This window comes from Kogia breviceps, chromosome 12 (assembly GCF_026419965.1).
Source record: "Kogia breviceps isolate mKogBre1 chromosome 12, mKogBre1 haplotype 1, whole genome shotgun sequence".
In the NCBI taxonomy this organism is placed as follows: Eukaryota; Metazoa; Chordata; class Mammalia; order Artiodactyla; family Physeteridae; genus Kogia; species Kogia breviceps.
Window position 1 is genome coordinate 21,505,392 of NC_081321.1, and position 14,770 is coordinate 21,520,161.

General features: G+C 42.6%; 1 protein-coding gene across 16 annotated transcripts in view; it reads left to right on the forward strand.

Annotated features, from left to right (window-relative positions):
- PPFIBP1 (PPFIA binding protein 1) overlaps positions 1-14,770 on the forward strand; it is a 180,513-nt gene that overhangs the window by 54,119 nt on the left and 111,624 nt on the right. For all 16 annotated transcript variants that reach the window (XM_059081534.2, XM_059081537.2, XM_059081536.2 and 13 more), the window contains one exon: positions 3,083-3,176. The gene's annotated coding sequence lies outside the window, so the exon portion shown is untranslated. The remainder of the gene's footprint in view (positions 1-3,082; positions 3,177-14,770) is intronic.

Here is a 14,770-nt window from a genome sequence, read left to right on the forward strand (position 1 = left end):
TATTTAAACAAGGCTCACAATGGAAACTCAAAAAATCTAGTGGTTCATGTTTATAAATGTTTTTATGTATTCAGTCCTGGTTAGGCCAAATAATTGGAGTTCTGTGCTGAGGGAGGGATTGACTATACCCATTGCCTCTTAGTTAACCTGAATTCCTCTGGAGCAAGTTCAGGCAACACTTTCTTATCATATGCTTCAAAAGAAATTGTTTTCTAATTTTTACATGTTGCTTTGAAGTGGACCTTATAGAACATAGGTATATATATATTTTCTTCTCCTTAAACTGTTTCACTGACTTTTCTCCTTCCTCATTCCTATTCAAGGCCTTGGCATATGTAAAGCATCTAAACTTTGCACATGTAATTTCTAGCAAGGACGCTGATGGGGCTGGGGCAGGGCCTGGAGAAGCGACTGACTCACAGAAATCTCTGCGTCTGGCTCCCTGCTGGAGCCCCCTGTCTCCCCATCTCTGCAATATTCACAGACCCTCCCCACCCTCGTCTCATGCCCTCACTGTGGGTTCAGTCCTTGTCGCAGTGTAGGGGCCCTCCTGCTCTTTGTTCCAGGGCACTGGGTGGCAAGGAAGAGAAGGCCTGGCTCTTGCCTGCTCAGACACAGGCTGACCTGTGCTCTGGGACCCAGGCTGGAACTCACATTTTCCCATAAAGGCTCTGTTAGAGATGGTGGTTGGATTTTGGTGTGATTATGTTTCTAGATCAGCTACGTTATAAGCTCATTGGGATTTCTGCCCTAGCTTTTTTTTAAAATGTAATCACTGTTTAGTTTGCACCCTTTTATAAGCAGCTCAAGGAACCAATTCTCCAACGAAATCTTGGATCAAAGTATAAAACAGATGAAGGTGAAATTGCTCTGCCTGCTCCCATATATCCACTCAGCCCTGCCTCTGTTCTCAGAAGCACCTGTGGGGCAGGGTTCCTAGACACTCACTTCGAAAACTGCTGATTAATATACCTGTTTACTGTTGGAGCACACACTAGTCTTAAAATCAGGCTTACTTATGTATGCATTATTAATTGCTTAAAATTTACCTGGATTGGTGTGTATACAGGGTCATATATGAAGTCAGCTCTAGGGGAGGCTGAATGGACAGAATCTTACTTGAGCTGAGAAATTCCTTCAAGACAACCTCTATCCCCCATTCATGCCCAAATTCCATTTTAGTAACACATTTTATTTCATTGTGAAACACCTGCCTCTTCTGAAGCTCTTTTTTTTTTTTTAAAGGAAAATGTTCTCAAGATCCATATGCATTAAGTTGTTGGAATTTTGGAGCTGATCCTATCGCTTCCCTGCTTAATTAAACATGCGAGATCACTGGCTCCTCAAAAGGGCAGAGAGAAGGAAACAGCTACACTCCTACTTCATAATTTTGTCTAGAACTGGCCCTGATCATAAATACATTTGAAAGGCACATGTGAGGTAATGTCTCTAGTATTTAACTTGGAGACACTCAGCTTTCTCATTTGGATGGAGGTAGTTATGAGGTATTGGAACTTTTACTGTTCCTAAGCATTCCTTCACGACCAAAATATATGGTAGTACTGTAATGGTGAGGATATTCATGCCCAAATATATACTGCTGGGAATTTTTTCTAAGTATACATTATTTAAAAGAGATACAGTGGCTTCCCTGATGGCACAGTGGTTAAGAATCTGCCTGCCAATGCAGGGGACACGGGTTTGATCCCTGGCCCAGGAAGATCCCACATGCCGTGGAGCAACTAAGCCCGTGCGCCACAACTACTGAGCCTGTGCTCCAGAGCCCGTGAGCCACAACTACTGAGCCCACGAGCCACAACTACTGAATCCCACGTGCCTAGAGCCCGTGCTCTGCAACAAGAGAAGCCATGACAACGAGAAGCCCGTGCACCACAATCAAGAGTAGCCTCAGCTCGCCACAACTAGAGAAAGCCCGTGCTCAGCAAGGAAGACCCAACACAGCCAAAAATAAAAACAAATAAATATATTTTTTAAAAATAAAATAAAATAAAAGAGATATGAGGGAGACTTCCGTGGCAGCACAGTGGATAGGAATCCACCTGCCAACACAGGGGACACAGGTTCTATCCCTGGTCTGGGAAGATCCCACATGCCGCGGAGCAACTAAGCCCGTGCGCCACAACTACTGAGCCTGTGCTCTAGAGCCCACGTGCCACAACTCCTGAAGCCCATTCTCTGCAACCAGAGAAGCCACTGCATTGAGAAGCCTGCACACCACAATGGAGAGTAGCCCCCGCTCACCGCAACTAGAGAAAGCCTGTGTGCAGCAACGAAGACCCAATGCAGCCCCAAAAAAAAGAAAAGAAAAGATACAGGAATCAGACAGGTCTAAAAAACAGTGTATATGTTTCTATATATTGTTATATGTATTCTTGTTGGACAAGAAAATAATAAATTTCCTCATATTTTTTTAAACCTTAACAACTAAGTATTGGTAAACTATGGTTCATTCATTTACTCAGCAAACATTTATAAAGTACCTAACATGTGCCAGGTACTTTGTGCTATAAAAGTTAATGATGGTGGTTTTCTGCTGAAGGTCAGGCTTCAAGGAATATTTGAGGTTGTCCAGTAACTGAGGAAGTAAGGAAAAAAGAATGATGGAAGGGAGGAAGGAAGAAAAAGGAAGGGAGAGGAAGGAACAGCAGAAGGACAGATGGAAGGAAGGCAGTTAAATCTATTGGTCCTTAACACACTGTATTGTTTTTGTTTTTTTTTTGCGGTACGCGGGCCTCTCACTGCTGTGGCCTCTCCCGTTGCGGAGCACAGGCTCCGGACGCGCAGGCTCAGCGGCCATGGCTCACGGGGCCCAGCCGCTCCGCGGCACGTGGGATCTTCCCGGACCGGGGCACGAACCCGCGTCCCCCGCATCGGCAGGCGGACTCCCAACCACTGCGTCACCAGAGAAGCCCATTGTATTGTTTTTAATTGTACACGTGTTATCTAGTTTGAAGTTCTTTGCTTATGTAATAATTTAGGTAAATTATATGGTAAATTATTATGGTGTGTTATAGTTTGAAGTTACTTTTAATTTATCTTCTTTATATTTATTTATTTTCAGTATAAGAGAACTTTATGGATCAGATTGGTGATCAGTACATGGAACATTTGAAGAGCTGAAGAAAGAAACCAGTATTAAACTTGTTTTTTTAAATGTAAGTAAACTCCCTCCTCATCATTGTTCATTTGTGACATCTTTAAAAGCTTTCATTTCACTCAGTGTGTACGTTTTTTTCCCAGGAGTAAAGTTACTTGACTATGTAGTCTACTCGTTAAGTCTATGAGAATTTATGACCCACCACCCCCTTTAAAATTTTGTAAATTCTAAAAGCAATATGACTATAACGTAGGTGGTTGTAGAACTTTGACATGTTGTGACAGTCAGTAAGCAAATCTTTATTTGGCGTGGAGAAGGAAAACACAGACCTGGTTGACACATAAAAAGCACTGCCCTTTTCCTCACATCCTTTATTGCTCTTTATCCCACAGGTCGTTTTAGTGCCCCATGTAAGTCAGTGAGAATTGTTGGTCGACCCATTAACGACCCCACAGGCTTAGAGAAGTGAGGTGTTTCCATATAAGCTCATTTACTCCTTTCCTCCCTGTTTCTTTTGCTCAGTAATCATCATGATACTTAACTATTTATTGAACTTCTATTAAGTGACAAGCACTTAACTAATTCAATTCAATCAATACTCATTCAACGAATACCTTTTCTGAGTGCTTGCCACGTGCTAGGCACTGCTCTGACGCTACTACCTTGTGTTATCCTCGTGGCAACCTTGTAAAGTAGGAGTTAATGTTTCAGTGATGGTGATCCAGATAAAGATACTGAGGTTCAGAGAGAGGTAAGGAGCACGCGGACGGTCGCACAGCTTGTGAGAGGGGACGACCGTAGGGTGCGAACACCGTGCCGTCTGACTTTGCTGATTTGCCATATTCTAAATAGTGTTTAAACCCTCATCCTTGGCACAGTTGCTGCTGGAGCCTGGAACCTTCTGGGTTGTGTTTTTAACGGGACTGTGATCCTAATCCTTTTGAACCTTTGCTGTAGTCACAACAAGGAAGGAAGTTAGAGAAACATCCTCCCAACTTTGAGAGGTAGCTTTGGTACCTGGAGAGTGAGTTAAGAGATCTAATGTCTAGACCAGCCTTTCCACGGATTTCCTGTGTGCCTTTGAGATATTTAACATCTACGGGAAACAGTTACTCGTACGTCACCTAAGGAGAGCAGACCAGATGTTCTCCAGAGCGTCTTTCAGTCAGCTTTTTATTGAAGTACCTTATACACTGAGCAAAGTGCACAAATCATAAGTGGATGGCTTGATGGAACGATTGTCACAAAGTGGACACATCTGTGTAACCATCGCAAGATAGCAGAAAATTACCAGCACCCCAGAACTCTCCTCCCCCTAATGCTCCCTAGAGTAACCAGTTTCCTGATTTCTAATGCCATTGATATAGTTTTGCCTATTTTTAAAGTTTATATAAATAGAATCATATCGTTTATATTCTTTTGTGTCTGGCTTATTTTGCTTATTATGTTTGTGAAATTCCTCTAGGATACTGTGTATAGTTTATTTTTTTCGTTTTCCTGACTATCATGGTATTCAATTGTATGTTTATTTTATAGTTGTTGGCCATTTCGGTAGTTTCCAGTTTGGGTGTATTATAAATAGTGCTCCAGTGAGTATTTTTGTGCATATCTTTTGGTGATGATTGTATTTTGGTCAGGGACAACTCAGTAATGTGGATTCAGCAGCCCTGTGAAATAATGTTGAAGTAAACATCTTTACAAGCAGACAAGTTGATTTTAGGTAGACAGGTGATATGTCTGCTTCAGCGTGATGTTCTAAGCATGCTGGTTAGGAACATAGATTACTCTTGGGGGTGCGGCTGGCTGGAAGCGCCCTCTTATATGTGTGTGATGTGGTAAGGTTTTGCCCCCCCTGACTGAGGAGGGCTTCGGTTGGGTTCAGGAAGGGATTACAGACAGGAAGAGAAAATAGATCCGGAAGACAGATGTGTCTGGGCTCCCCTAGAAACGGTTAGGATATGTCCTCAGCCAGATCAAGAGCCTGGACAAGTGACAGCCCAGAGGAAGAATCAGCTTCGGAGACCTGAAGAGTCTAGGAGACGAACAGAGAAATAAAAATTGCTCTGGGCAGGCAGTCTGGAGCTCTCAAAGCATTTTTTGAACAACTTTATTAAGTCTAACTTTTGTTTTAAGGAAGCTTTGAAAAACCAGTCCCTGAAGTGTGAATCTTGAGTCAAGAATGAACTTAGTAAAGTTACCAAACTAAGAATAAATGTATTTTTCAAACAAATACAGGATGTGAGAGCACGTGGGCTTTGCCACGAGACTGTTCTGTGTTCAGATCGCAGCTCTGCTTTCTTTCCCTGTGATGTCTGTGCCAGCTTCCTTATCTGTAAAATGGGGATATGGACACACCTGCCTTATAGGTTTCCTGTGACACTTTACTTTGATAGTGTCAGGAGTGTGCTGCTGGGTGCATTGCACCGGCACTAAAAATAATAACCAATACTCTTCTTCTTATGATTGTTATTATTACGAATATTACCCATTTGACTCTGTATCTGATACTCTGTAGAAGTTTTCAGATTATTTTTTTGAAACATGAGATTAACTCAGTGTTATTTTTTTAAGTATGTGAACACTAACAAAAATATTTTCCTACTTGTGCCGCCTTAAACTGAAACTGAGAGGGAAGATGAAGAGAAACATTGTCTGTGTGTCCTTGGCAGGTCCCTCTCCAGGGTGTGTCAGTGAAGACACTCTTGGCCGTTGGAACTGTTTTACTCCGTTAGTTCAGGAAGAGACCAGAGGAGCTGAGATTCACAGGAAAGCTGGGTTATTTTGCACAAAGGAAATTCATAACTTTATATATTACACTGTCAATTCTTGTGAGGCGTTTTGCAAACGAGTGTCCTTAGGTACCAAGGAGCATTGGTGAGAGGCTCTGTGGGTGATTCAGCACCGAACACAGCTGGTGCAGTGGGTCCATTCCAACTGGCTGTGGTTGGGGACATATTTCCACTTGTTGGTGAATTCTGGACTAGATATTGGGGCAAATGGTATAGATTAAGCTTGATTTTGCCCTCAGTGTGATTATGACCTAACAACTGAACAATCCAGTGTTCTAAAAAGGAAACTTTTAGAGTGAGTTGAGTCAAAGACAACATTGGACCCAAAGACTCTGAAATTCTGGTTCTGACTTCTCTACAAGTTAGCTGTGGGACTTCAGGTGTATTATTAATCCTGGGTCTCAGTTTTCTCATCTGTAAAAATCAGAAAGTGAGACTGAGACTTTGAGGCAGAGGAAGATTCTGTGAATTCTCTAAATGTAATAATACCAGGTTTGGGGTGTAGCTGTATTTTTCTGAATGCTATATTCTTTCATGGGTTTTTTGCCCCAGGTCAGAAGTTCTGTGACAGCAGATTTTGGTTTTCATGATAGTAGGGGAAGGAGTAGTTTTAAGATATGACCTGAGTTCACAACATAGTGAACGTCACAGCAAATAAGAAACAAATGACCAGACTGTTGTACAGGCCAGATGAGTCTATATACATTCATTTTCACACTGACATTTACTTTAACCAGCTCTCGTACATTTGCTTTGTTCACCAAAGGATGTTTATGTTAAACTACATAAAGAAATATTCAAGACATTGCATTTAAATATATGGCATAGCTGGATTATGAAAGCTGCCTTTGGCCCTATCTCATGTCTCTATTTAAATTCTCAGTTCTCATGTTACAGTCCCACAGTTGGGAGTATCACAAAATTTGGATACGTTTTGTGGGTCCAGATGTTGAAGAAATTATTTATTAAAAATGGTATCTTAAAAACTAGCATTGAAATGATTCAGTGGATTCAACTGTTCTTACCTCTATCCTCTTGTACCCAGCGGTATCTGCATGAAGCTGGTGTAGGAGGACATGTAGGAAAGATTTAAAGTAAACTGAGAACTTTGGAATGTTTGTACTTTGAGACATTTAGATGTTCTGGCAACTGACATGTAGAAGAAATATCATTTGCCTAGAGTGCAGGCAACCCGCTGGTCTCTCCCATGTGGTGATGGTTCTTGAGGTCACGGGTGACAGTGGTGAAAGCTGTCTGGTTATACCACCTTGAGGTGGAATGGACCCAGGCACAGGAATGAAGTGGGACCTCAGCACTGCCTCCTCTTCATTAGGCCGAGGAAGGCCATGGGAACGTGCAGGACGTTGCTCGGGCCTGCCCACGTGATCACTCCGCCTGGTCGTGTGGTGGTTTCTAAGCAGGCGATTTGTAGCCACTGAGAAAGCATCCTTCCCAAAGAACAGCATCCACCCCAGCTCTGTCCCTTTGTGCCCTTTGATCATACCCTTCTTGCAGTCTCTATCACTTTATTATTTATTACATGGGGTTTGAAGTTCTCTATCTCCCGACTGTGTGTCTTGGACCAAACATTCTTTATTCTAGGCAATTTGAACTAAACATTCTGAAAATACTGCTTGGGGGTGGCTATCGTGTTTGGAATCGTGTGTCACATATGTGGTTTTTGTCTTGTGCTTGATTGATTCATCATAACCTGAGATAATACATAAATGAATTTCTTTTCTTCATGAAATTTACAAAACCTTTTCCTTTTTAGTTTTCTTCCCTTTAGTTATCTCTCTCTCTCTCTCAGCAAATGTCTAAGATCACCTTTGCAATCAAATGGGGATTTAGGGCTTCCCTGGTGGCGCAATGGTTGAGAGTCCGCCTGCCGATGCAGGGGACGTGGGTTCGTGCCCCGGTCCGGGAAGATCCCACGTGCTGCGGAGCGGCTGGGCCCGTGAGCCGTGGCCGCTGCGCCTGTGCGTCCGGAGCCTGTGCTCCGCAACGGGAGAGGCCACAACAGTGAGAGGCCCGTGTACCGCAAAAAAAAAAAAAAAAAAAAAAAAAAAAAAAAAAAAAAAATGGAGATTTAGTTGGGCTGTTAAAACTCTTCCTTCAAGCAGACGCTTCCAAGTGTGGGAGCGTGTGGCTGGAGTTTGAGGGCTGCTTGAAGCTCTTTGCTTAACTTGCCAAAGTCATAGCCATCTTTTTATTCTCGTTGTTCTCTTTTCTCCTCACCTCTTGGGAAACTGGTAGTCAGTGCCTTTGACTTTTTTTCTCCTTAATACAGATATGCAAGAGTGTAACTGTTGACAGAGAGCAGGAAATGTTTACACGTCTAAATAATCAAAATATGTAGGGAGCATGTATGTTCGGGCGTACATACACGCTGGCTGTGTAGCTGCACGGGTGGTGTGTGTTTCTCTCAAGTCGCCATGCATTTCCGCAGTTCATGAGGAGGGCTTAGCATCTCTAATGGCACTTAGGTATGTAGTCTTAGCAGTGTTTTTAAGGAGGAAGAGGGTTGTGGGAATTCTGACTCCCGCTTAGTGGATCTGTGGTTTAATATTGTGGTATTCTGGGGAAATCTGGGTTCTGGCACCAGAATTTCAGTTAGCCAGGGTCTCCATCGCTTTGAGAGTAAGGAAGTGGGAGAAGGGTTTTCGGTCATTCTTAAATCCATTGTTTAGCAGTAGCTCAAGGCTTTGTGCGTTATAATCACAGAAATGAGGTTGGAGTCCAAGGGTGTGTTCAGTGTTCCTTGCATACCATAATGCTAGCCTCTCCTTGTCAGATTATGGCCCAGAGCTGCTCCAACCAAGAGGAGACTTAAATTAGGGGTGTGGCAATTCACAGGCATTGTAGCAGGATTCATTTAGGCTTCAGGCAAAAAATAATATATACTATCTCCTTAGAAATATTACGGTTGCTTTCAAAGTTTGAAATAGCCTTGACAGCTTCCTGTCAGCATTACCTTGAACTGAGGTGTAATCCCTGGCCAAAGACCAACTCCTAAATGAGGTACAGTAAATTGTATTTGCCGTCTGTGTTTTAGTTTGTATTTCAAGACACAAGTTGTTGTTGTACCATCATCTTTTCTTGTTTGTATGTTTGTTTTTACTTTATTCCTTTACCTTCATGGTAGTAGTTATATGCTTGGCTTTAAATATTTGGTCCATTTGATTCTGTGATATTAAGAGATTTTAGAAGAAAAGGTCATCAGCTGTCTTCCTGGGCTATTCTGGGCATTTTGTACTATATTTATTTTGGACCCAGCTTTTCTTACCCTTGGTTTCTGATTAGCTGTTCCTCCTCCTTGCCTTGGCCTCTCATCTTACTTGGAAGCATTTCAACAGATCTGTGTTTGGATGACCGTTTTGTTTAACAAATAAACACTATCTCAACCTTGGGAAAGAGTCAAGAAGACAGGATGGAATTCTCCATTAATGCTTCTGGTTTAAAGGCATGGAATTCCTGGAGTAGGGAAGCTGGCTTCTTAGTACACTGATGTCCGGGAGTTGTTTCCTGCTTGAGATTACAAAGGGAAACATGGGATTCTGGGGCATTCTCAAAAGTTTTGGATAATTTGGTGAGACTTTATAAATTTTTAGAAATTAAAGAATGGATTATTTGGTTAGAAAAGTGGGCTTTTTGGAGCTTCAGGGTCTAAACTGATCTTGTCTGAGGTCTGGCACAGAACACCCCTCTCAGAGGCCTTTTACTCAGATTGTTGGAGTTGTCAAAAACCTAAGTATCAAGCAAGAAATAAGTGGTCTTCAAGGGGTATCAGACTTCAAGCATAAAGTTTTCACCCAAGAGAAAACGGCGATACCAGAACACCCATTTACGTTGACCTTCTTTGTGAGACTGTGTCTAAGTGACTTTACAGGGACAGGAAATACCAACTAATTCTACTGAAGTGTTACAGGACCCAGAAAGTAATTTGTTTTTTTATTTTTTTTTGTCTTTTTTAAAAAAAAAATTGAAATAACATTTGACGTACAATATTACGTTAGTTTCAGGTATATTACAAAATGGTTTGACATTTGCATATGTTACGAAATGATCACCATCATAAGCCTAATAACCATCGATCCCTGTACAAAGTTATTATAATAATATTGACCATATTCCTTATGCTGTATATATTATGCTGTATAATATTGACCACATTCCCCATGACTTGTTTGTTACATAACTGGAGTTTTGTACCTCTTAATCCCCTTCACCTATTTCACCCGCCTCCACATCACCCTCCCTTCTGCAACCACCCGTTTCTTCTCTGTGTCTATGAGTCTGTTTTCATTTTATTTTGTTTGTTTGTTTTTTAGGTTGGACATATAAGCGAGATCATGCGGTGTTTGTCTTTCTCTGTCTGACTTACTTCACTTAGCAGAAAATGATTTCTGTTTCCTCCCTCTGTGGCATTCCTGAATCCTCAGGAAGTAGAGCTGAGAAAAAAATCAGTGTGTTCTCTGCACTCTTGACCTGACAGAATGCAGCTGATTCTTGTTTGTTGCAGTAGTGACATTCTGTAAAGTCACCAAAATGCTGAATTAGTGCCTACTGAACCATTGCTCCTAGGGGATTCACAGGCTTAGGTTCCTGTGAGCTTCTGTCACAGAGTCTTCACAACTGACCAATACATGACCTTGCTTCCGTTTAAAGGGACCTTATTTAATGGTGCTGATACATTAACATTGAATTCCCGATGAGCAGCACTATATAACTCATGCTTGAACTAAGCTTACCCAACACACGCTTTTTCTCCACTAGGTACCTCACAGCCTTCTTGCATTTAGAAACACTAAACAGCACTTCAGCCTCGTGCTTGGGGACCATGTGAAACACTGAAATCACCAACCAGAAGCACAGAAATATGAAAAACATGGCACAGGATAGACCATGAAGAGGACACTTATTTATAGTAGGAGAGCTAAGCTGAAACGAGAAGGCAGAGCATTACCTTGTTTGACCTCAGGTGGGACCACGCACACGGGCACTCAAATTTTTTGCCACTCTATACATGGCCATGAACGACTGCAAGAGTGCCACTGATACTGATTTTGGGGTTACAAATAAATTTTAGCGAGCGGGCAGATTCACAGACATCTGCTGTATAATATAAGCAAAGTGATCCCAGACATTGTAAGCAGGAACCCTCCTCAGCCCAGCTATGCAGTTCATGTAGAAAGCCAGTCATTTAAGGTAAAAATGAGTCACAAGTTAACTATTGTGACCAATATCCAGAACACAGTCTTAGACCGCTTCATATAAGATGAAGGCCGATTAGTAATTCCTTTTGTTGAATAAATGACAGTTAACGCTTCTGCCCTCACTTTGAACATCTGTAGGATAGGAGCAACATCTTGTGTATCCCCATGTCCTTGGTAAGAAGGGTAATAATGGCCAACACATAGTGGGACCTCAGCAAGTGAATGAATAGTAAATAAATGAATGACAGAATGAGCCAGGAGAAATCTGCTCCATGGTGCCTGGGCACTTGAGGGCACAATATGAATCTGATGTATCTTTTCAACTTAGATAATTTCCACTGTGTTCATTAAATTAACTCAGGTAAATGCTTACTAACTGTCAGAGTAATGTCAGAGCTGGTGTAGCATGGAGGGTATTGCAGCTGGGCCTGAGGATGGAACAGGAGGACCACCAAACGTTTTGAGAAAACTACTTAAGGGCTGGCACTGCACTGGACTCTTTCTTCCGTCTCACCATGGAGCCTGGCTGGCAGGATTTTTTTCTCTAACATTCCTGATACCAACTTCTCTCCACTCCAGCCCCACTCTCCCACACTGCTGTTATTAGAAACTTCTCTCTAGAACATGGATTTGTTCATCTCAACCTCTTGCTTCAAAAACTCCATTCTCCCCATAAGAAACAATTCAAAGCTCCTCAGTGACCTGGCTCCATCCCTGCACCTCAGACTTCAATCTCTTAACCATCGCACTGAGGTACACCCTGTGCTCAAGCTAAACTGGACTCATCACTGGATCCCAAGCATGCCTTTTAGGACTTGTGGCCATTGCATAGACTGTCCCCTCTTCCAGTGTTGTCTGCTCCTTCGCCCCGCTCTTCCTTTCAGCTCTAGCTCAAATTACAGCCCCTGTGCTACGTCTGGCAAGATACCCGTCTCTCCCCAAGTGTGAGCTCTGCAGAGGAAGGGTCTGTGATACTCACCTTTGTGCACAGCCTCTAGCATGTTAATGTTCAGTAAACATATTTGAATGAGTGAATGCATCTAAACGTTATCTAGAGGAAATAGGAAGGCTTAAAACGTCTTTTTAAATAAAAAAAGAGAGGATAGGCTATCAGTTTCTACTAAGGCAAATAGAAAGCTGTGGCTGCCCTTTTGTTAGGTAGCTTTGTCTGTTGTACAAAACTGAGCTTTTCCACTCAGGAAACACCTACACTGTGCCACATTCCCTGGCCCTCAATATAAACATCCAGGGACTAGACTTAATTAAAGTAGAAGCTAGTGAAATTTTATGTGAGAGGAAATGACATTCAATTTCAGATATTATCTGTTTCATTTATTTCCTGCAGATTAACGATTCATTTCACCAAGTATTTATCGTGGAGCTACTATGTACAAGAAACTGGGCCAGGGGCTTTGGAGTGTGAAAAGATAAGCAGAACACAGGGGCCTTTGTCTAGTGGGAGAGAAAGTTGTGGAAGCACATTTCTGTAAAACAGGATAAAATGTACACTTACTGCAGGTAGAGCCATGGTTAGCACAAAGGAAGGAGAAACTTATTTCCAACCTGCTCAGTTCCATAGAAGAGCTTGGATCTAACCTGAGCCTTGAAGGGTGCATTTGGGAGTAGGTGGGTGGCAAGACAGATGCAAGGAGTAGTAGCATGGTTAGGGCAGTTCCAAGGGGAGGGAACAGTATAAGCAAAGGCACTGAGGCAGGAAAGTACAGGCAGCAGCAGCCAGGGGACAAGTACTGCAGGGAGCATGGGGGCGAGGGTGGAGCATTGTTAAATAGGACTGGGAAGGCACCTCATAATCTGATGGAGGGAAATGCAATGGCAGTTTGCTTGGAATTAATTCTCTGGTCATTAAGAGCCATGCAAATTTTCAAAACAAAGGAGGTATATGACAGGAAGGGCAGTGGCTAAAAATTACAAGCTTTTACTAGGTGTCAGACACTTTTACTAAATCCTCACCATAGCAATTTGAGGTTAGTACTATTGGGTCGGCCAAAAGGTTTGTCCGGCTTTTTCCGTAAGATGGCTCTAGTAGCATTTAGTTGTCTTTAACTTCATCAGAAACAATTTTGTTAGATTGTATGTGACAGCTGTCATATCAGCATGCATTTAAGAAAAGACTTATCAAAATTGGTGAATTTTTGTGTAGCCTTTTTTTTTTTTTTTTTTTTTTTTTTTTTTTTGTGGTACGCGGGCCTCTCACTGTCGTGGCCTCTCCCGTTGTGGAGCACAGGCTCCAGACGCGCAGGCTCAGCGGCCATGGCTCATGGGCCCAGCCGCTCCGCGGCATGTGGGATCTTCCCGGACCGGGGTACGAACCTGTGACCCCTGGATCGGCAGGCGGATTCTCAACCACTGCGCCACCAGGGAAGCCCATGTGTAGCCATTTTAATATTGAAGAGGGAAGGAAAAAAGCCACATTTTTGGCATATTATGCTTTATTATTTCAAGAAAGGTAAAAACGCAACTGAAACACAAAAAATAAGATTTGTGCAGTGTGTGAAGGTTCTGTGACTGATCGAATGGGTCAAAAGTGGTTCGTGCAGGTTTGTGCTGGAGATTTCTTGCTGGACGATGCTCCATGGTTGGGTAGGCCAGTTGAAGTTGATAGCGATCAAATGGAGACATTAATTGAGAACAGTCAGCGTTGCACCACGTGGGCGAGAGCTGACACACTGAAAATATCCAAATCAAGCAGTGAAAATCATTTGCACCAGCTTGGTTATGTTCGTCTCTTTGACGTGTGGGTTCCACATAAGTTAAGTGAGGAAAACCTTCTTTACCATATTTCCGCATTTAAACGTAACAGAAACGTTCCACTTTTATTTTTATTTCATTTCACTTTTATTTATTTATTTTTTATGTTTGGCTGCATTGGGTCTTAGTTGTGGCATGGGGGATCTTTCGTTGTGGCGTGTGGGCTTCTCTTTAGTTGTGGTGTGTGGGCTTTTCTCTAGTTGTGGCATGCGGGTTTTTCTCTCTCTGGTTGTGGCATGCGGGCTCCAGGATGCATGGGCTTGTAGTTTTTGGCACACAGGCTCTCTAGTTGAGGCTCCCGGGCTCAGTAGTTGTGGCGCACGGGCCTAGTTGCTCTGCGGCATGTGGGATCTTAGTTCCTCAACCAGGGATCGAACCCGCATCCCCTACATTGGAAGGTTGATTCTTTACCGCTGGACCACCAGGGAAGTCCCTCCATTTTTAAAAGAAATTGTGACTTGTGACGGGTGATGAAAAGTGGATAGTGTACAATAATGTGTAACGGAAGAGATCATGGGGCAAGCGAAATGAACCACCACCAGCCAACCAACACCAAAGGCCGGTCTTCATCCAGAGAAGATGATATCGTGTATATGGTGGGATTGGAAGGGCATCCTCTATTATGAGCTCCTTTCGGAAAACCAAACGATTAATTCCAACAAGCACTGCTCCCAATGAGACCAACTGCAAGCAGCCCTTGATGAAAAGCATCTGGAATTAGTCAGCAGAAAATGCATAATCCTCCATCAGGTTAACGCAAGACCTCATGTTTCTTTGATGACCAGGCAAAAACTGTTACAGCTTGGCTGATTCATCCGCCATATTCACCAGACATTGCACCTTTGGATTTCCATTTATTTAGGTCTGTACAAAATTCT